This window comes from Stomoxys calcitrans, chromosome 3, assembly GCF_963082655.1.
Source record: "Stomoxys calcitrans chromosome 3, idStoCalc2.1, whole genome shotgun sequence".
NCBI classification, from domain to species: domain Eukaryota; kingdom Metazoa; phylum Arthropoda; class Insecta; order Diptera; family Muscidae; genus Stomoxys; species Stomoxys calcitrans.
This window is the reverse complement of record NC_081554.1, coordinates 192,218,116-192,241,018: the sequence shown is the minus strand read 5'-3', so window position 1 is coordinate 192,241,018 and position 22,903 is coordinate 192,218,116. Positions and strand designations below refer to the sequence as shown.

The 22,903-nt window shown below is 36.3% G+C and overlaps 1 protein-coding gene and 1 long non-coding RNA gene across 4 annotated transcripts in view; both read right to left on the bottom strand.

Moving 5' to 3' along the window:
* Positions 1 to 22,903, bottom strand: part of LOC106091457 (centrosomal protein of 104 kDa) — a 203,777-nt gene that overhangs the window by 37,503 nt on the left and 143,371 nt on the right. The gene's annotated exons all lie outside the window — the stretch shown is intronic.
* On the bottom strand, positions 21,623 to 22,177 carry LOC106080472 (uncharacterized). The gene is made up of 2 exons (XR_001220213.2): positions 22,006 to 22,177; positions 21,623 to 21,930 (listed from the first exon to the last, which is right to left on the bottom strand). It is a non-coding gene; the product is annotated as an uncharacterized LOC106080472 (long non-coding RNA).

Genomic DNA, 22,903 nt, shown 5'->3' with positions numbered 1-22,903 from the left:
AGTATATATATGGGAGCTATATCTACATCTGAACCGATTTTTTCCAATTTCAATAGGTACCGTCTCTAGGCCAAAAAACATGAGTGTATCAAATTTAAGACAATCGGACGAAAGTTACGTAAACAAATTAACATGGACAGATGGATAGATAGATAGATAGATATGCAGACGGACATAGCTAAATCGAATCAGAAAGTGATTCTTAGTCGATCGGTCGATCCGGGAGTTACAAAGAAATGCACTTAGTTATAATACCATGTACCAAAGTGGTGGTTTAGGCTATAAAAAATCGAAAACAAGTAAAAGCGTGCTAAGTACGGCCAGGCCCAATCTTATATACCCTCCACCATGGTTTGCATCTGTAGAGTTCTTTTCCCGGTATCAGTTTTAAGGCAAACAAAGGATAAAAGAAAAGAATTGCCTTGCTTTTGGAGCTATATCAAGTTATGGTCTGATTCGGACCATAAATGAATTTAATGTTGGAGACCATAGTTGAAGTCATTGTGTAAAATTTCGGTCAATTCGAATTAGAATTGCGCCCTTAAGGGGCTCAAGAAATAAAATAGGGGATCGTATAGGGTGATGTATCAGGCTATAAACCGATTCAGACCATATTTGTCACGTATGTTGAAGGTCATGGGAAAAGCCGTTGTACAAAAATTTCAGCCAAATCGAATAATAATTGCCCAGATCGGTTTACATGACAGCTATATCAGGTTATGGACCTACGTAAATCATATTTGGCACAGTTATTGGAAGTCGTAACGAAACACGTCATGCGCCCTCTAGCAGCTCAGAAATTTAACCGATTTAAACCATACTTGGCACAGTTATTGGAAGTCATAACAAAACGCGTAATGCAAAAGTTCAGCCAAATCGGATAATAATTGTACCCATTGTGGCTCAAAAAGTCAATATTCAAGATCGATTTATATGGCAGCTATATCAGATTAAGAACCGATTTGAACCAAACTTAGCACAGTTATGGAAGTCATAACAAAATGCGTCGTGCAAAATTTCAGCCAAATCGGATAAGAATTGAGCACTTTTGTGGCTAAAGAAGCAATATCAGATGATGAATCGATTTAAAGCATACTTGGTGCATTTATTAGAAGTCATAACAAAACACGTCATGCTAAATTTCAGCCAAATCGGATAAGAATTGCGCTATCTAGAATCAAGAACCCAGATCGGTTTATATGGGAGTTTTCATCTGGATATGAACCGATTTCAACCATACTTAGAACAGTTGTTGGAAATCATAACAAAACACCTGATGCAAAATTTGAGCCAAGATAATCTTCGGATAAGAATTACCCACTCTTGTTGCTCAAGAAGTTAAGATCCAAGATCGGTTGATATGGCAGCTATATTAGATGATGGTCCGATTTAAACCATACTTGACACAGTTATTGGAAGTCATAACAGAACACGTTATGCAAAATTTCAGCTAAAACGGATTACAATCTTTCCACCGACCTACGCTAATAAGAAGTATTTGTGCATTTCCATATTTCAAACGGCTAGCTTTACTCCTTCGAAAGTTAGCGTGCTTTCGACTGACAGACGGACGGACTTAGCTAGATGGACTTAAACTGTCATGACTGTCAAGAATATATATACTTTTTTGGGATTTTAGACGAATATTTCGAGGAGTTACAAACAGAATGACGAAATTAGTATACCCCCATCCCATAGTGGAGAGTATAAAAATAATAATCACCCATCACTACCACAAAAACACAAAATGAATTGGATAAGGACATTTAGTGTGACAAGGTGTCGAAATTGGTTAGTCTCGTATCACTTCGTTAATGCTTTAACTTCGGCGAATGGCCTTCAAAGCTTCTATACCCCAGTTAATGGATGAGCCATAACCAAGGTCGAAATGTTTCTTGGTGTGTGGTTACCTCTGGCATTTACTTTTTCATTGCAAGAAAGATTTTCGATTATTACGCTCTTCTCGAAAGAGAAATAAACAATAAATCTATATATTTATTTTATTTTACAGACCAGCTTCTCTGCAACAAATAAAACACCTGTCATTGGTATGAGGGGAACTTTAACGTCAAACTTTACAAGATTAAATACTACCCAAAACACAGCAGTATCAAGGAATAACACAAAAACTGTAAATATAAAACTATGACCATAAGAACTATAGATTAATGTATGATACAAGATTTTGTGCTACTTTACACAGTTGTAACGGAAAATCTCCCCTTTGGGAGAAATAATGTAAAGAAATAGAAAATCTTTATTTCATAGAACATATTACATGCCATATAATGTATAAGATTTTACTATTTTTGGACGTAATTTGGTACTAAACGAAATGAAGACTAAGATAATAAGACATACGGAAATATTTTTTTTTAATTTATTTATATTTTTTTAAATTTCAAAAATTGTCATTATTTGGCTAGAGTTTTAGTCATTTAACTTCTTATTTTGTGGTACTCACACTTCCTTGCCAGTATTTTTCAAACACAGGTTATTACATTTTGTACCATTTCATACTACACTGTAGTAAATATTACTAATTTAATTATTTTCTTATAATCTTACAGAATAACGTTTCAAGAGTTAATAATACAATTATCCCCACTGTTAATGGAAAGATTCCATTATCGACAAACATAACAAAAGTAAATCGTACCCAGAACACAGCTGTACCACGGAATAACACGGTAATTATATAACTTTGCTTTCAATGATCTCAATCATAAAGAAGCTGGAGTTTGGAGTTAGATGCACTACGACTGGGAAATGTAGACCTAATAAGTAAAAGCGTGCTAAGTTCGGTCGGGCCGAGTCTTATATATCCTCCACCATGGATCGCATTTGTCGAGTTCTTTGCGCGATATCTCTTTTTAGGCAAAAAAAAAGAATAATGAATAGGAACTGTTCTGCTATTGGAGCTATATCAAGTCAGTCCGATTCGGACCATAAATGAATTGAATGCTGAACATTATACAATACAAGTCATTGTGTAATATTTCAGTTCATTAGGATAAGAATTGCGACTTGTTGGGGCTCAAGAAATAATATCGGGAGATAGGTTTATATGGGAGCTGTATCAGACCATATTGGACACGTATGTTGAAGGTCTTTATGGGGTTGTAGACGCATACTTCGAAGTGTTACAAACAGAATGACGAAATTAGTATACCCCCATCTAATTGTGGAGGGTATAAAAAGATGGATCAGCATAGAAACTCCTCAAGGAGGTGTATTGTCTTCTCTACTTTTGAATATATCCATCAACAATATATCTTGTTCCTGGAGGGAAAGGGTGTAAAAGTGGTATGCAGATGACACAGCTTTTGGGGTAAGGGGAAAGCACTCATAAAGATAAAACTTCAGGAAACTCTACGTACGAAAGCGCAGTGGGCTGCCAAAAGTGGTCTAGGCGTAAATCCGTCTAAGGCGAGGGTTTTTCTCTTTAGTAACTCTTGCGAGTTACCCACGGTGGCACCAGTCTCCTTGGGAGGAGAGAATGTTTCATTTACTGAAAGCGCAAAATGAAATTGAACTTCAAATCAAACATTTTGAAAAGGGCAAGAAAGGCAAAACTTGCCCTATGCACCCGCAAGGGAGCCATTGGCAAAAGTTGTGGGTTAAAACCGCGTGTAATGCAATCGAAAATGCAATTCAAATTTGCCCATGGACATTCCATTAAGGAACAGGGGCAAACTTCTCACATATCAATGAGTGCTGTCCGATTCAAGTTTAAGCTCAATGATAAGGGACCTACTTCTTACAGCCGAGTTCGTATGCCGCAGTGCGACATCACTTAAGGGAGAAGTTTTTACAAGGCATAGCAACTCACGAATGTTGCCTGCATTACGAGGTGATAATCACCGCTGAAAAATTTGTATACCCACCACCATAGGATAGAGGGTATATTCATTTAGTCATTCCGTTTGCAAAATATCCAAATATCCATTTCCGATCCTATAAAGATTATATATTCTTGATATATCGTAAATCTAAGGCGATTTAGTCATTTCCGTCCGTCTGTCTGTTAAAATCACGCTACACTCTTTTAAAATTGAAAATATTGAGCTGAAACTTAGCACAGGTTCTTTCGTTATCAATAGGCAGGTTAACCTGATATAGCTGTCCATAGACCCATCTTGGGTCTTGACTTCATCAGCTTTTTGAGGGCGCAATTCTTATTCGATTTGGCTGTAATTCTGCACGTGGTGTTTTGGTATCACTATCAACAACTGTGCTAAGTATGATTCAAATCGCTTCGTAACTTGCTATAGCTGTTATATAAACCGATCTTGGATCTTGACTTCTTAAGCCGCTAGAGGGCACAATTCTCATCCGATTTGGCTGAAATTTTGCATGAGATGTTTTGATATGACTTCCAATAACTGTGTTTAGTATGGCAGAAATCGATACATAACCTGATATAGCTGCCATATAAACCGATCTGGTATCTTGACTTCTTGAGCCTCTAGAGGGCGCAATTCTCATCCTATTTGGCAGAAATTTTGTACAACGGCGTCTCCCATGACCTTCAACATACGTGTCCAATATGGTCTGAATCGATCTATAGCTTAATACAGCTCCCATATAAACCGATCTGCCGATTTTGCTTCTTGAGCCCCTAGTTCTCATTTATTATTCTTTGTTTGCCTAAAAAGAGATACCGCGCAAAGAACTCGATAAATGTTATCCATGGTGGAGGGTGAGTTTTAGTCATTTAATACCTTTGAAACAAATTTTGAGGCATTCGCATATCTCTGTCCATCTTCTTTAAAGACAGGACATTAAATGTCGTTCAGCTTTTATGTTATTTTTTAATAATTTTCTTATTACTTCACAGAATAACGTTCCAAGAGTGAATAATACAATTACCCCCTCTATTGTTTTGAAGAGCCCGTTATCGACGAACACAACAAAAGTAAATCGTACCCAAAACACAGCTGTACCATGGAATAGCACGGTAAATATCTGTATACATTTAACTGTGCAGAGCAAAAATTTGTTATGTGCTACAAAATTTGGTATAATTTGATGCATTCCCAACATATGTCTGTTTCGAAAGATGTTAGAGCCTTCTCTACTCTTTGTTAGTGAGAGGTCAGAAAGCACAAAAAAAAGGGACGGACATAGTGTTCATATAAAATTTGATCTTTATGACCCCCATCCCATTGTGGAGAGTATAAAAATAATAATCACCCATCACTACCACAAAAACACATGAATTGGATAAGGACATTTAGTGTGACAAGGTGTCGAAATTGGTTAGTCTCGTATCACTTCGTTAATGCTTTAACTTCGGCGAATGGCCTTCAAAGCTTCTATACCCCAGTTAATGGATGAGCCATAACCAAGGTCGAAATGTTTCTTGGTGTGTGGTTACCTCTGGCATTTTCTTTTTCATTGCAAGAAAGATTTTCAATTATTACGCTCTTCTCGAAAGAGAAATAAACAATAAATCTATATATTTATTTTATTTTACAGACCAGCTTCTCTGCAACAAATAAAACACCTGTCATTGGTATGAGGGGAACTTTAACGTCAAACTTTACAAGATTAAATACTACCCAAAACACAGCAGTATCAAGGAATAACACAAAAACTGTAAATATAAAACTATGACCATAAGAACTATAGATTAATGTATGATACAAGATTTTGTGCTACTTTACACAGTTGTAACGGAAAATCTCCCCTTTGGGAGAAATAATGTAAAGAAATAGAAAATCTTTATTTTATAGAACATATTACATGCCATATAATGTATAAGATTTTACTATTTTTTGACGTAATTTGGTACTAAACGAAATGAAGACTAAGATAATAAGACATATGGAAATATTTTTTTTTAATTTATTTATATTTTTTTAAATTTCAAAAATTGTCATTATTTGGCTAGAGTTTTAGTCATTTAACTTCTTATTTTGTGGTACTCACACTTCCTTGCCAGTATTTTTCAAACACAGGTTATTACATTTTGTACCATTTCATACTACACTGTAGTAAATATTACTAATTTAATTATTTTCTTATAATCTTACAGAATAACGTTTCAAGAGTTAATAATACAATTATCCCCACTGTTAATGGAAAGATTCCATTATCGACAAACATAACAAAAGTAAATCGTACCCAGAACACAGCTGTAACACGGAATAACACGGTAATTATATAACTTTGCTTTCAATGATCTCAATCATAAAGAAGCTGGAGTTTGGAGTTAGATGCACTACGACTGGGAAATGTAGATCTAATAAGTAAAAGCGTGCTAAGTTCGGTCGGGCCGAGTCTTATATATCCTCCACCATGGATCGAATTTGTCGAGTTCTTTGCGCGATATCTCTTTTTAGGCAAAAAAAAAGAATAATGAATAAGAACTGTTATGCTATTGGAGCTATATCAAGTCAGTCCGATTGGGACCATAAATGAATTGAATGCTGAACATTGTACAATAGAAGTCATTGTGTAATATTTCAGTTCATTAGGATAAGAATTGCGACTTGTTGGGGCTCAAGAAATAATATCGGGAGATAGGTTTATATGGGAGCTTTATCAGACCATATTGGACACGTATGTTGAAGGTCTTTATGGGGTTGTAGACGCATATTTCGAAGTGTTGCAAACAGAATGACGAAATTAGTATACCCCCATCTAATTGTGGAGGGTATAAAAAGATGGATCAGCATAGAAACTCCTCAAGGAGGTGTATTGTCTTCTCTACTTTTGAATATATCCATCAACAATATATCTTGTTCCTGGAGGGAAAGGGTGTAAAAGTGGTATGCAGATGACACAGCTTTTGGGTTAAGGGGAAAGCACTCATAAAGATAAAACTTCAGGAAACTCTACGTACGAAAACGCAGTGGGCTGCTAAAAGTGGTCTAGGCGTAAATCCGTCTGAGGCGAGGGTTTTTCTCTTTAGTAACTCTTGCGAGTTACCCACGGTGGCACCAGTCTCCTTGGGAGGAGAGAATGTTTCATTTACTGAAAGCGCAAAATGAAATTGAACTTCAAATCAAACATTTTGAAAAGGGCAAGAAAGGAAAAACTTGCCCTATGCACCCGCAAGGGAGCCATTGGCAAAAGTTGTGGGTTAAAACCGCGTGTAATGCAAACGAAAATGCAATTCAAATTTGCCCATGGACATTCCATTAAGGAACAGGGGCAAACTTCTCACATATCAATGAGTGCTGTCCGATTCAAGTTTAAGCTCAATGATAAGGGACCTACTTCTTACAGCCGAGTTCGTGTGCCGCATTGCGACATCACTTAAGGGAGAAGTTTTAACAAGGCATAGCAACTCACAAATGTTGCCTGCATTAGTGGGTGATAATCACCGCTGAAAAATTTTTATACCCACCACCATAGGATAGAGGGTATATTCATTTAGTCATTCCGTTTGCAAAATATCCAAATATCCATTTCCGATCCTATAAAGATTATATATTTTTGATAGTCGTAAATCTAATGCGATTTAGTCATTTCCGTCCGTCTGTCTGTTAAAATCAAGCTACACTCTTTTAAAATTGAAAATATTAAGCTGAAACCTAGCCCATCTTGGGTCTTGACTTCATCAGCTTTTAGAGGGCGCAATTCTTATTCGATTTGGCTGTAATTCTGCACGTGGTGTTTTGGTATCACTATCAACAACTGTGCTAAGTATGATTCAAATCGCTTCATAACTTGCTATAGCTGTTATATAAACCGATCTTGGATCTTGACTTCTTAAGCCGCTAGAGGGCACAATTCTCATCCGATTTGGCTGAAATTTTGCATGAGATGTTTTGATATGACTTCCAATAACTGTGTTTAGTATGGCAGAAATCGATACATAACCTGATATAGCTGCCATATAAACCGATCTGGTATCTTGACTTCTTGAGCCTCTAGAGGGCGCAATTCTCATCCTATTTGGCAGAAATTTTGTACAACGGCGTCTCCCATGACCTTCAACATACGTGTCCAATATGGTCTGAATCGATCTATAGCTTAATACAGCTCCCATATAAACCGATCTGCCGATTTTGCTTCTTGAGCCCCTAGTTCTCATTTATTATTCTTTGTTTGCCTAAAAAGAGATACCGCGCAAAGAACTCGATAAATGTTATCCATGGTGGAGGGTGAGTTTTAGTCATTTAATACCTTTGAAACAAATTTTGAGGCATTCGCATATCTCTGTCCATCTTTTTTAAAGACAGGATATTAAATGTCGTTCAGCTTTTATGATATTTTTTAATAATTTTCTTATTACTTCACAGAATAACGTTCCAAGAGTGAATAATACAATTACCCCCTCTATTGTTTTGAAGAGCCCGTTATCGACGAACACAACAAAAGTAAATCGAACCCAAAACACAGCTGTACCATGGAATAGCACGGTAAATATCTGTATACATTTAACTGTGCAGAGCAAAAATTTGTTATGTGCTACAAAATTTGGTATAATTTGATGCATTCTCAACATATGTCTGTTTCGAAAAATGTTAGAGCCTTCTCTACTCTTTGTTAGTGAGAGGTCAGAAAGCAAAAAAAAAAAGGGACGGGCATAGTGTTCATATAAAATTTGATTTTTATGACCGGGCGCATTACTTCGGTACGGAATGGGAAAATATTAGTTGCCAAAGTGAATTCTGACTTTTATGGTTTTCTGGGAATGTCATTCTTAAATATGTGGCATTAAATTTCGTATCAATTGCTGCAACCACAATTTTAAATGCATTTTTTAATATTTTACAGAAAAACATTCCTAGAGCCAATAATACATTTACCCCTGCAATGGTATGGAAGAATCCATTATCGACGAGCATAACAAAAGTAAATCATACTCAGAACAATGCAGTATCAAGGAATAACACGGTAAATAAATAGCATTTTTATTTTAAGGTCTAAAAATTGGTAATAAGGTACACAATTTAGTACAATTTGCCATATTCTCAAATAATAACATTTTAGCTATAAAGTAATACCCATAACTTAAGACCAATACAACTAAGTAACGAAGTTTAATTTTTTTAACCCTTTTAAAATTTTTTTCCGCGTTCTGTTTTCCTGTGTTTTCATTACACAGAAAAAATACCATGAAAATTAATAATGTAATCAAATACAAGTAAAACGGCGTTAAGTTCGGCAGGGCCGAACTTTGGATACCCACCACCTCGGGTAAATATGTAAACCACATTTCGTAATAATCCGGAAAAATAAGGATTATTTATGCACTCATAACATAATTGGACAATAAATGTGCATTTATGGGCCCAAAACCTTAAATCGAGAGATCGGTCTATATGGCAGCTATATTCAAATCTTGGTCGATCTGGGCCAAATTGCGGAATGTTGTCGAACAACCTAACGCAACTCACTATTCCAAATTACGGCAAAATCGGAAAATAAAGGCGATTTGGCAGCTATATTCAAATCTGGACCGATCTAGGCCATATTGCAGGAAGATATCGGGGGGCCTAATACAACTCACTATCCCAAATGTCGGCGATATCGGACAATAAATGCACCTTTTATGGACCCAAAACCTTAAATCGAGAGATCGGTCTATATGGCAGCTATATCCAAATCTGAACCGATCTGTGCCATATTGCAGAAGAATGTCGAGGGGCTTAACTTAACTCACTGTCCCGAATTTCGGCGACATCGGACAATAAATGCGCATTTTATGGGCCCAAAACCTTAAATCGAGAGATCGGTCTATATGGCAGCTATATCCAAATCTGAACCGATCTGGGCCAAATTAAAGAAGGATATCGAAGGATCTAACACAACTTACTGTCCCATATTTCAGCAAAACCGGATAACTAATGTGTTTTTTATGGGCCTAAGACCCTAAATCGGCGGATCGGTCTATATGGGGGCTATATGAAGCTATAGTCCGATATAGACCATCTTCGAACTTAACCTGCTTATGGACAAAAAAGATTCTGTGCAAAGTTTCAGCTTAATATCTCTATTTTTAAAGACTGTAGCGTGATTTCAACACTGATGGATGGACACGGCTAAATAGTCTTAGATTTTTACGCTGAGCAAGAATTTATATAATATATAGGGTCGGAAATGGATATTTCGATGTGTTGCAAACGGAATGGCAAAATGAATATACCCCCATCCTTCGGTGGTGTTTATAATAAAAATACTTTCAATTCAAATATTAATTAAATCAATTATTATACCCTCCACCATAGGATGGGGGGTATACTAATTTCGTCATTCTGTTTGTAACTACTCGAAATATTCGTCTGAGACCCCATAAAGTATATATATTCTCGATCGTCGCGACGTTTTATGTCGATCTAGCCATGTCCGTCCGTCTGTCTGTCGAAAGCACGCTAACTTCCGAAGGAGTAAAGCTAGCCGTTTGAAATTTTGCACAAATACTTCATATTAGTGTAGGTCGGTTGGTATTATAAATGAGTCATATCGGTCCATTTTTTGATATAGTTGCCATATAAACCGATCTTAGACCTTGACTTCTTGAGCCACTATAGTGCACATTTCTTATCCGATTTGACTGAAATTCTGCACGAAGTGTTTTGTTATGACATCCAACAACTGTGCCAAGTATGGTTCAAATCGGACCATAACCCGATATAGCTGTCATGTAAACCGATATGGAGTCTTGACTTCTTGAGCCTCTAGAGGGGGCAATTCTTATCCGATTTGAATGAATTTTTGCACGAAGTATTTTTTTACGATATCCAACAACTGTTCCAAGTATGGTTCAAATCGGCTTATAACCGGATATAGCTGCCATATAAACCGATCTGAGGACTTGACTTTTTGAGCTTCTAGATAGCGAAATTCCTATCCGACGTAGCTGAAATTTTGAGTAGCGTATTTTATTATGACTTTCAACAACTGTGCCAAATAAGGTTCAAATCGGTTCATAACCTGATATAGCTGCCATATAAACCGATCTGGGATCTTGACTTCTTGAGCCTCTAGAGGTCGCAATGATTATCCGATTTGCCTGAAATTTTGTACGACGGATCATCTCATGACCATCAACATACGTGCTTACTATGGTCTGAATCGGTCTATAGCCTGATACAGCTCCCATATAAATCGATCTCTCTATTTTACTTCTTGAGCCCCCAAAGGCCGCAATTCTCATTCGAATTGGCTGACATTTTACATAGGTCTCCAACATATAATTTAATTGTGGTCCAAACCGGACCATATCTTGATATCGCTCTAATAGCAGAGCAAATCCTTTCTTTTGATGCCGGCAAAAGAACTCGACAAATGCGATCCATGGAGGAGGGTATATAAGATTCGGCCCGGCCGAACTTAGCACGCTTTTACTTGTTATCTTTAAAATCTCTTGTGATTTATCGAACATCTTCCAGCTCGAGATCGTATTCAATGCTTTCTGCTCAAAGAATAACATGGCAAAGAACTGCTAAAAATTGAGAAAGTGTGTGTTATTATATAAAACACTGCTTAATTGATCGCGATTTCTGATACGCCATGTATCTTTATCAACACCTTTGTCAAATTGTTTGAACTCACCTACATACCCAAAGACTATTGAGTACGGATTCAATAAGTCCTTTAAATCCGCAACTCTAATCTAATTTAAGTTCCAGATATGTTTATTAATGACATAACGGCTTCTTAGCATCGATTAAATAATAACATCTCTTCTTATATATAAAAATCAATTTGTGTTTGTTTGTGTGTTCCTTATAGACTCTTAAACGATATTCTTGAAATTTTAACAGATGGTACATAATGATCCCGTGGTGAAAATAGGGTACTAAATTTTTTGATATCTGAAGGGGGGCGGACCCTCCCCCTTATCCTAATGTTCATAAACGCCAGATCTCGGAGACGGGAGGTCCGATTTAACCGAAATTATGTGTGCTCTCTTATAGTAACCTACAAACAAAAATTTGGTATCCAAATTTCGGATGGGTTACCTAGGGGGTCGCCCACCCCCAATACCTACCAAATATAAATATACTCCAATCACGATAATATGGGACTCAAATGAAAGGTATTTAAGAGTAGAAAATGTATCTGATATCTAATTGTTGGACCAAGTGTTCGGGGGATCACCCCAAACCCAAAACCCCCCTTAATCGGACATATTTACTGACAATGGCAATATGGGACTCAAAAGAATGGTATTTGCGAGTAGATTACGAATTTGATAACCAAATGTGGGACCAAGTTTCTGGGCGTCCACCCCTTCCCCAAAACACCCCCAAAGGGTATAAATTTACGACCACAGCAATATGGGGTTCAAATGAAAAGTCTTTGGGAGTAAAGCACGAATCTGATATCAATATTCGGGAAAAAGTGTTTATGGGCCACCCCTACCCCATAAAACCACCCAAATAGGACGTATTTGCTGACCATTGCAATATAGGGCTCAAATAAAAGATATTTTAGAGTAGAAAAAGAATCTGATATATATTTTCAGGGCCAAGTCACTGAGTGGCCGCCCCATCCCTCAAAACAGCCCCCAAAACGGTCATGTTTCTCGACTATAGAAATATGAGGCACAAATGAAAGGTAATGGGGAGTAGACTACGAATGTGATATCAATAATCGGGACCAACTGTCTAACAGACGTCCCACCAGCAAATAGGACGTATTTGCTCACCATGACAATTTGGGTCATAAAGAGAGTGGAGCTCAATATTGATAGTTTTTAGGGTCCGGACATGTTTTCTGACTTTTGCAGTAAGGGGTTTAAATAAAAGGTATTTGAGATTAGCAAACGTATTTCATATCCCATTTTGAGGCCAATTGTCAAAAATAAATATTCAATAATTTTGTTCAAAATAAAGTAAAAGAAGACGCAGCGGAGCGGGCCCTGTCCAGCTAGTATTATATATAAATGCGTTTCTGTTGAGTTTACCTCCCCAATGCCTGATGCTCACAAAGTTGCTGTAAAAATATATCAATTACTGTTGTCTATGTCGTTAGCTACATCTAAACCCGCCTCGATACTATTTAATTTATAACTCGGGAAACAATATTTTCCGTTGCATTTTAAGGAGAAATCATGGACACCAACATAATCCTAAAATTTGTGTTGCAGGAGTTTTACATATGTGAACCTGAATCGACATGTTTTTTTTAATAATTTCAATACATGTTTTCAATACTTTTAAATAAATTTTTAACTGATCCAATTAAAAAGTTAATTAGATATTTCGGAAATTTTGCGTAAAATTGTCAATCATTTTTTTAATTGAAAAATTTTTCAATCACCTTTTTCAAAAACTTTGTTTAATATGGTCATTTTCGTGAGTGAAGCAGTATCAATTAAAAAATGAATTGGATCAATTAATTTCGTCATTGAAACCGATTATTATTTCTTTCTCGGTAGTATGGTTATAAGTACTAATTGGGACAAAATCAACAAAAATCGAAATTATTTTCCAAAATATTTTTATTGGTGCACTTAATTTCGTACCAGTTAGTGAAATTTAAAATTATTTCGTACCAGCTAATAGAAAATTTTTTCTGTCAGAGCCAATTAAAGTAAGATAAGTACAATTTGTACATTTTGAACAATTGATATCAAAAATGCGCCGAAAACTAAATGCTAAATGCTATGCTCAGTATGAAATCTCTTTCCGAGATTTCAATTCATTCACCCCGAAAACTAAATGCTATAATGCTATGCTTAGTATGAAATCTCTTTCCTAGATTTCAATTCATAACATATAAGTTATGGGTTGCCCAAAAAGTAATTGCGGATTTTTTAAAAGAAAGTAAATGCATTTTTAATAAAACTTAGAATGAACTTTAATCAAATATACTTTTTTTACACTCTTTTCCTAAAGCAAGCTAAAAGTAACAGCTGATAACTGACTGAAGAAAGAATACAATTACAGAGTCACAGGCTGTGAAATAATTTGTCAACACCGACTATATGAAAAATTCGCAATTACTTTTTGGGCAACCCTATATTTTAATTAATATTAAGGATGTTCAAAATAACATCAGCATGCTGGTATGAATAAAATTAATATATTTTCATAATACTTTGCAGAATAACGTTCGCAGAGTTAACAACACATTTACCCCAGCCGTTGTTTGGAATAGTCCAATATCGATAAATGGTAATAATGCTGCTGCACCAAATGGGAATGGAAATGTGGCCAAACATGAAGGAACACCTCTCAATGGAAATAATGCACCGGTATGCTAAAAATATTAGCTTGAAAGTAATTCTTTCATTATCTAATTTTACGTTTAATGTTTCCTCTCAGAACAACAACAACAACAATGGTGAAAAGTCAAAGAAGAATGATTTGAAGGATTTGGCTAAAAAGGCTATAAAAAGTGCTGTAAAGGTTTGTGATATATTTTTCCATATTAAGTCTTACAAACCTACAGGTTATAAATAATTTATCTTTATTTACAGAAATTTGCCAGCAAGGGTTCTGATGTACCTAAAAAGAAGACCACCTATACCGTAGCCAGCAGTGGTAAGCCTAAGGAAAATTCTGAATATACTTGGTCGACAGCAAATGAATCTAAAACCTCGTCGAAAAAGTCAGTGAAAACTACCATAGTCATAGTGGTCACATGTTCCCTGATTGTATTGGTAGCCTTTGGTTCGATTGTCTACATGTGTAATAGAAATAAGTCGGGCTAACAAGGTTTTTGAAAGTTATGTATGACAAAAGGAAGTAAAGATAAATTATTACAATAGTTTGTTATTCGCACAATGTAATGCTAGTCGTATCAAAAAAATGTATTAACTAATAAAAACATATAAAGCAAGCAAAAATCAAACAAAAGCAAGTAAAACGGCATTAAGTTCGGCCGGGCCGAACTTTGGATACCCACCACCTCGGGTACATATGTAAACCATTGGGTACATATGTAAAAATTGGAAAACTTTCAAATTTCAACAAAATCGGGTAATAGATCTTTACCATATTTGGGTCGGATTGAAACTTACTGTTTCAAATTTCAGCGAAATCAGTTAAGAAATAGAGCTTTCATGGGCTTCAGACCCTTTATCGGGAGTGGTTTTAATCTTCCCGAGATCTTACCTAAATATGGTTCAGATAGACCAATCTCCAAATAAAGGGTCTGAAGCCCATTAAAGCTTTATTGGATGGGTTAATTTAAGCCTCCCGACATCTGACTCAAATATGGTTCCGATCGGACTATATCCGCATATTGCTGCCATATAGACCGATCTGTCGATAAAGGGTCTGAAGCCCACAAAAGCTTTATTTATTACCCCATTTCGCTGATACTTGAAACAGTTGGTTATTTTAAGCCTCCCGACATCTGAGGACGACTATAATTATATGTAGCTGCCATATAGACCGAACTCCAAATAAAGGGTCTGAAGCCCATAAAAGCATTACTTTTTAACCGATTTCGCTGAAATTTGAAACAGTGAGTAGTTTTACGCCTCCTAATATAGGACCCAGATCAGATCGGACTATATTTAGATATAGCCCATAAAAGCTTTATTTATTACCCGATTTCATTTTAAAAATGAACGACGCTTGCAAATTATATTCAAAATGCGTGTTCGCTCTAAAATTTTGTTCAGCGACGAAGCTCATTTTTGGCTAAATGGGTACGTGAATAAGCAGAATTGTTGATTTTGGAGTAAAGATCAGCCAGAAGCATTGCAAGAGCTACCAATGCTGTTGGATATATATCAAGTTATAGTCCGATTCGTAACATAAGTTCATTCAGATAAGAATTGCGCCTTGTAGGGGCTCAAGAAGCAAAATCGGGAGATCGGTTTATATGGGAGCTGTATCAAGCTATAGATCGATTCAGACCATGTTGGACACGTATATTGAAGGTCATGGGAGAAGTCGTTGTACAAAGTTTCTGCCAAATCTGATGAAAATTGCGCCCTCTAGAGCCTCAAGAAGCCAAGATCCCACATCGGTTTATATGGCAGCTATACCAGGTTATGAACCGATTTGAACTATACTGAGCACAGTTGTTGAAAGTCGTAACAGAATACCTCGTGCAAAGTTACAGCCAAATCGGATAAGATTTGCACCCTGTAGAAGTCAAGACCCATGATCGGTTTATATGGCACCCATATCAGCTTATGTACCGATTTCCGCAATACAAAGCACAGTTCTTGGAATATATATAAAAACACCTCATGTAAAATTTTAGCCAATCGGGTGAGAGTTGCGCCCTCTAGCGGCTAAAGAAGTCAAGATCCAAGATCGGTTTATATGGCAGCTATACCAGGTTATGAACCGATTTTATACATACTGAGCACAGTTGTTGAAAGTCATGACAGAATACCACGTGCCAAATCGGATAAGAGTTTCGCCCTCTAAAAGCTGAAGAAATCAAGACCCAAGTTCGGTTTATATGTAGCTATATCAAAACACGGACCGATTTGGCCCATTTACAAACCCAACCTAAACTAACAAAAAGTATTTGTGCAAAATTGCAAGCGCCTAGCTTTACTCCTTCGAAAGTTAGCGTGCTTTCGACAGACCGACAGACGGACAATGTTAGATCGACTTAAAATGTTATGACGATCAAGAAAATATATATTCTTTATGGGGTCTTAAACCCTCCTCCATCCCATGGTGGAGGGTATAATAAGAATGTAATTGTACCTTCCGGGAGTATTTTTGAACGTTACATTTTTTTAAAGATGTTATAGGGAACATTTTTTAGGAAATTTCCATACCCATTTTAAATATATAAACTAATTGCAATTTCTTTGAAATTAGGATATGTTCCCGTAATTTAGCAAATTTTCATAACAGAAGAGAAAAATTTAGTAAAGCGTATACAATTTGTATACCAATTTAGAGTAAATTTTTTACTACATAATACGATACCCTTTTTATACCTATCACTGAAGGATGGGGGTGTATTCATTTTGTCATTCCGATTGCAACACATCGAAATATCCATTTCCGACCCTATAAAGGATATATATTCTTGATCAGCGTAAAAATCTAAGACGATCTAGCAATGCCTGTCCGTCTGTCTGTTGAAATCACGCTACACTCTTTAAAAATATAGAGATATTGAGCTGGAACTTTGCACAGATTCTTCTTTTGTCCATAAGCAGGTTAAGTTCGAAGATGGGCTAAATCGGACTATATCTTGATATAGACCGATCCGCCGACTTAGGGTCTTGGGCCTATAAAAGGCGCATTTATTGTCCGATTTTGGTGAAATTTGGGACAATGAGTTGTTTTAGGTCCTTCAACATTCTTCTTCAATTTAGCCCAGATTTGTCCAGATTTGGATATGATTGCCATATAAACAGATCTCTCAATTTAAAGTTTTGGGTCCATAAAAGGCGCATTTATTGTCCGATTTCGCCGAAATTTAAGACAGTGAGTTGTGTTGGGCTCTTCGACAGCCCTCTTTAATTTGGCCCAGATCGGTTCAGATTTGGACATAGCTGCCGATCTCTCGATTTAAAGTCTTGGCCCCATAAATGGCACATTTATAATCCGATTTTGCCGAAATTTGACACAGTGCTTATGTTAGGATATGGCTACCAAATGGCTGCCGTCTGTCTCTCCATCTGCGAAATCGTGATTGCGGACAAACGAATAAAAGTATACGCTTGAAATTGTGCAAACTTACTTCTTAATGCAGGTCGTCGGTGATGGTAAACGCGCCCTACATAGGTAAAGTTGTCATACAAATTGGTCGTATGATTTGTTTAGACTTTATGTGCCATATATAATCCGAACTAATTTGGGAGAATTGTAAACCGGGTGAGTGATACTGGATTTCCAAGTTTGAACACAGCCTTGCTTATGCAGTTTATATTATTAAAATACCCAATAAGTAGGCGAAGGTTTGAAGCTGACATTTGCCAACCACAGCCCCGTATTAGTTTTAATAGAAAAATAAAAAAAAAATAAAGTTTTATGCAAAACCTCAAGAAAAAGAAAATCTGTTAATAGTGTCAACGCATTCGCCTTAAAAATAGCCTGCACCAACATTTCCACCAACAATCAGAGGCATGTCTAATAAGTTTTTGCACTACTTAAGAACCAAGCGCGAACCATTTCCATTAAAGTGTATTTTGTTCGCTCATCGTTAACAGTTAAATAAAGGCTGCAAACTGAAAATGAATTTATTGAAAATTCTTACAATCTTTGTCGTTATTATGATGGTCATAGACTTTGGATTGGCGGCAAAAGATTTAAGCTCAAAATCTAAAAATAAACGAAAGGATTTAACAAAAAAAGTACGAACTACTCAAAAACCTCTTCGAAAAACTACTCTAAAATCTTATCGAAGGCCTACTCTAAAACCTAGTAGAAAACCTACAACAAAACCTACTCTAAAACCTAGTAGAAAACCTACAACAACACCTACCCTAAAACCTAATACTTTAAGACTAAGTCGAAAAACTACTCTAAAACCTAATCGAAAAACTACTCTGAAACCTAATCGAAAAACTACTCTAAAACCTTATGGAAAGTCTACTTTAAAACCTACACGAAGACCTTCTCAAAAACCTACTCGCAGACCATACATACCAAGCAACAACGAATTTCGTCAGGAAATGGCAAGAAGGCTCGTTGACAATGGTGTAAGTGAATATAAATAAGGTACCATTTCATGGCTGCTGTTCTTTAACAATTATTATTATTTTTTTTTTATTTAAATAAAATAGGAAAAAATTATAGATACCGGCTTAGCACGGGAATTTATTGAAAGACTCCTACCCCGACCATCTAACACACAGGAAAAATTTGAGAATAAAGCCAACAATGTTGTAAATAATGTTGATCAAAATGTTGCTAAGGATGTTGATGAGTATGTGGATGTGAATGAGAATGTTGCAAAAGATGTTGAAGGGAATGTTGCTAAGGATGTTGATGAAAAAAAAGTTATTGATTCCGGTTTAGCACTGAAACTTATTGAAAGACTCCTTTCCCAACCTTCTAACACACAGGAGAAATTTGAAAATAAAGCCAACAGTGTTGCAAAGGATGTTGATCAGAATGTTTCTAAGGATGTGAATGACAACGTTGCTAAGTATGTGAAGGAGAATGTTACAAAGGAGGCTGATGAGAATGCTACTAACGATGTTGATGAGGCGTTTTCGCTAACCGAAAACGATAATAGTTATGATGAATAATCGAACAAGGGACATAATCTTAAGAATAAGTCAAAAATCTTTAACATTTTGGTTATACTTTATATACAATGTTTACAATTATTTCATTTCTAAGCATTAGATTTTCCAGTTGCTTCGGATATAGGTCCGTAGTTAAAATAAGCAAAAATTCTTTTAATTTCAAACTTTATTTAATACAAGCTGAAGCGGGTCCGCTCCGCCGCGCCTTCTTTTACTTTATATGGAACAAAATTTTCCTTTGAATATTTATTTTGGACAATTAAAGAGCTTTTAGTGAAATACCATACTACGAAAATAGTATATGTACATCGCTTGAGTAACAGTATAACTACATAAATGCCTTTATCTGAATCCCATATTATCTTTATTGGTCTATGAATTCGCTCGGATGGTTTAGGGTCATTAACGTTTGGGTGTTTGATATGCTCCATTCTTAAGAGACTTTATTTGAGCCCGATATTCTCATCGGGATTTTGGAAGTGGGAATTCTAAAAGGTGGTGGTTGGTGGGTTAAGGGGTTGGTGTGGACCCCCTTTGGGGGTTGTTTTGGTGAAGTGGTGGTGCCCCAAATACATGGTCCCACATTTGGGTATTAGATTCGTATTTTACTCCCAAATACCTAAATTTGAGCCCCATATTACGATGGTATGTAAATAATTGCAGTTTGTGGGGTGTTTGTGTGGAAGGGTAGACCTCCAGAAAATTGGGTATCAATTTCGTGCTCTACTACCCAATATCATTTATTTGAGCCCAACATTGACATGGTCGGTAAATATATCCAATTTGAGGGTGGTTTGGGGAGTGGGTAGCCCTGAAAATATATCACTATCGCGCTTTACTCTCAACTATTATTTATTTGAACCCCTTTTGGCCTCAAAATATCATTTTCCCCATATTTCCATAGCCGGCAATATATCCTGTTTGGGGAGTGTCTTGGGAAATGGGGCGGTCACTCAGTGACTTGGCACTAAAAATATGTATCAGATTCCAATTCTACTCTAAAATACCTCTTGTTTGAACCCCATATTGCAATGGTCCGCTAATACGTTCTATTTGGGTGGTTATATTGATATCGGTCTCGTGCTTTACTCTCAAAGTCCTTTCATTTGAGGCCCATATTTCTATGGTCGTGAATTTGTCCTCATTAGGGGGTGTTGTTCCCTTATTTAGATATCAGATTCGTATTCAACACTCAAATATCTTTTATTTGAGCCCCATATTGGCATGCTCAGTAAATAAGACCTGTTTGGTGGGTGTTTTGGAGGAAGGGGTGGACCCCCAGAACTTGGACCCACATTCAGCTATCAGATTCGTATTCTACTCAGAAATATCAATATACCAATATTGTCGTGATTGGTCTATATATATATATATATATATATATATATATATATATATATATATATATATATATATGTATATATATATTTGGTAGGTTTTGGTGTTGTGCGTCCCCCCTAGGAACCCCATCCGAAATTTGTATACCCAATTTTTGTTCTTAGGTTATTATAAGAGAGCACACAAAATTTCGCTTAAATCGCACCACCCATCTCCCTGATCTGCCATTTCTAAAAATTAGGGCAATTTGCGTCTTTTAATTACGGTCCTAAAGCCGCACCAACTGGAAAATAAAAAAAAATTAAGGTCAATTATAACAGACATTATTATTTCTTAGGATTTTAAATAAAACTAATTGGTGTGTATTCGTCTGATAGCCGTCTTCTTTTTCCTGATGTAAGAATGTATGTCAGGAATATTAGACATTCCAGGAACTCACACCCGTTTGTAATTGATTGGCCAGCGGACCGCACAATGCGTTTTAGAGAGAATTTTTATTTCGCCCCAACCGTTCGTATGTGGAATCGACTTCCGGCTAATGTTTTTCCCACCCACTTTGACATCAAAAGATTGAGGAGAAATGTCAATAAGCCAGCATCCTTTTCCCCCTCCAATTCCTAATTTCCTCTCGCCAATGCAATGCACTACATTCATAGGGGACATACCCTGCGTGTCGGTTGTTAGAAAACAAAAAAAAATCGGCTTCTAGGGAGCCATCTAAATCTAATCTGAACCGATATGGCCCATTTGCAATACCCAACACCCTACATCAATATTTAGTATCTGTGCAAAATTTCAAGCGGCTAACTTTACGCGTTCAACCGCTATCGTGATTTCAACAGACGAACGAACGCACATGGCTAGATAGACTCAGAATGTCGAGACGATCAAGAATATAAATACTTTAAAGGTGTTACAAATGGAATGGCTACATTAGTATACTCCCATCCTATGGTAGTAGGTAAAAAAAGGCTTCAAGGGCTGTACGTTGCTAGGTTGTCCTTATATCGAACTCATTGTATGTACGACGCTAACCAAGATGGAGACCCTGTCTACAAGATGATTTATTTCCAATAGAGGTGAGTTCCCAAGATTCTCCCGGCTGAACTTTTAAAAACATTTTTAATTGCTCTTTGTTTAAATATTAATTTATATTTCTTCCCCATACTAATATATATTTTCTTTCCTCAATAAGAATTGCAGTATCTGCCGTCATTTATTGAATGATTTCGGTTAATGTTCCATAATAGAATGACCATGGAACCCTTAAAGGTCAACTTCTCTCAAATAACTGATTTTAACAATCTCTTAAGATTCTCTTGACTGTCTATAATTTGATGTACATTTTTCGACATTTGTTTAGAGATTTTCTTTGTTCCTTTCGAGGCTGTTGCTACTCCCAGCTTTGATTTAGCGGCAATTGATTTTCTCATTATTGAATTTCTAAATAATTTTGAAGAACTTTTAAGCCCATCTTTTTTATATGTGAGCATTGAAGTCTAAAAAAATAAAAATAAAAATAAAAAGAAAAACTGTTTAAACTAAAAATATTTTTAAATCATTTGTACAACTACTTTTGGTATATCGCCTTCGGTTACTTTCGCAGGTGATGCCACTGTGCAGAATATCATCAGCAAGAGACTCAGACAAAGTGTAATTACTATTAACGATTTCATGTTGAATGAATGATTTTACCGCTTTCAGCTCCGTTGTCAATAAATTTTAATAGAATGATCGAAGGTGTTCCATTATATTTATACTTTATTGCTACTAATGTTTAAACCACAATGAGCTGTTATACCAGGAATAAATGCCGACTTAGCTTTTTGTGAAATTTCCAGAATGAGTCATGGTATATTACGCTCAGAAAAAATAGTCTGCTGATATCAGCAAATTGTCTGTTGATGTTAAATTAAAAATTTTAAACTTTGGAATGAATCCATAAAAATTTTTTGAGCTTCTAAAGAATATTTCAGGCATTTGCTATACATTAATTAAAAAATTTGCTAGTTTAAGGCTTTAATTTTATCATCGATATGGAAAGAACATTTTACCCAACTGCTAGAGTCCGACGTTGGCGGCGAAGAGGATACCGCAGAACCAATCAATGATGATAGTATAGAATGTTTACCTCCTAGTGAGAATGAGGTCCAGTTAGCAGTGACCCGACTAACGAACAACAAGGCAGCAGGAGCCGACGGGTTACCCGCTGAACTATTTAAGACCGGAGGCATACCCGATAATTGAAACCTCAGCATAGTATGTCCCGTACACAAGAAAGGAGATAAAACGGAATGTGCCAACTACAGAGAAATAAGTCTCCTCCCCATCGCATACAAGATACTCTCGAGCGTACTGTGTGAGAGATTAAAATCTAAAGTCAATGAGATAATTGGTCCCTATCAATGCGGCTTTAGGCCTGGTAAATGCATCCTAGACCAGATATTCACATCCGAGAAGGACAAATCAACA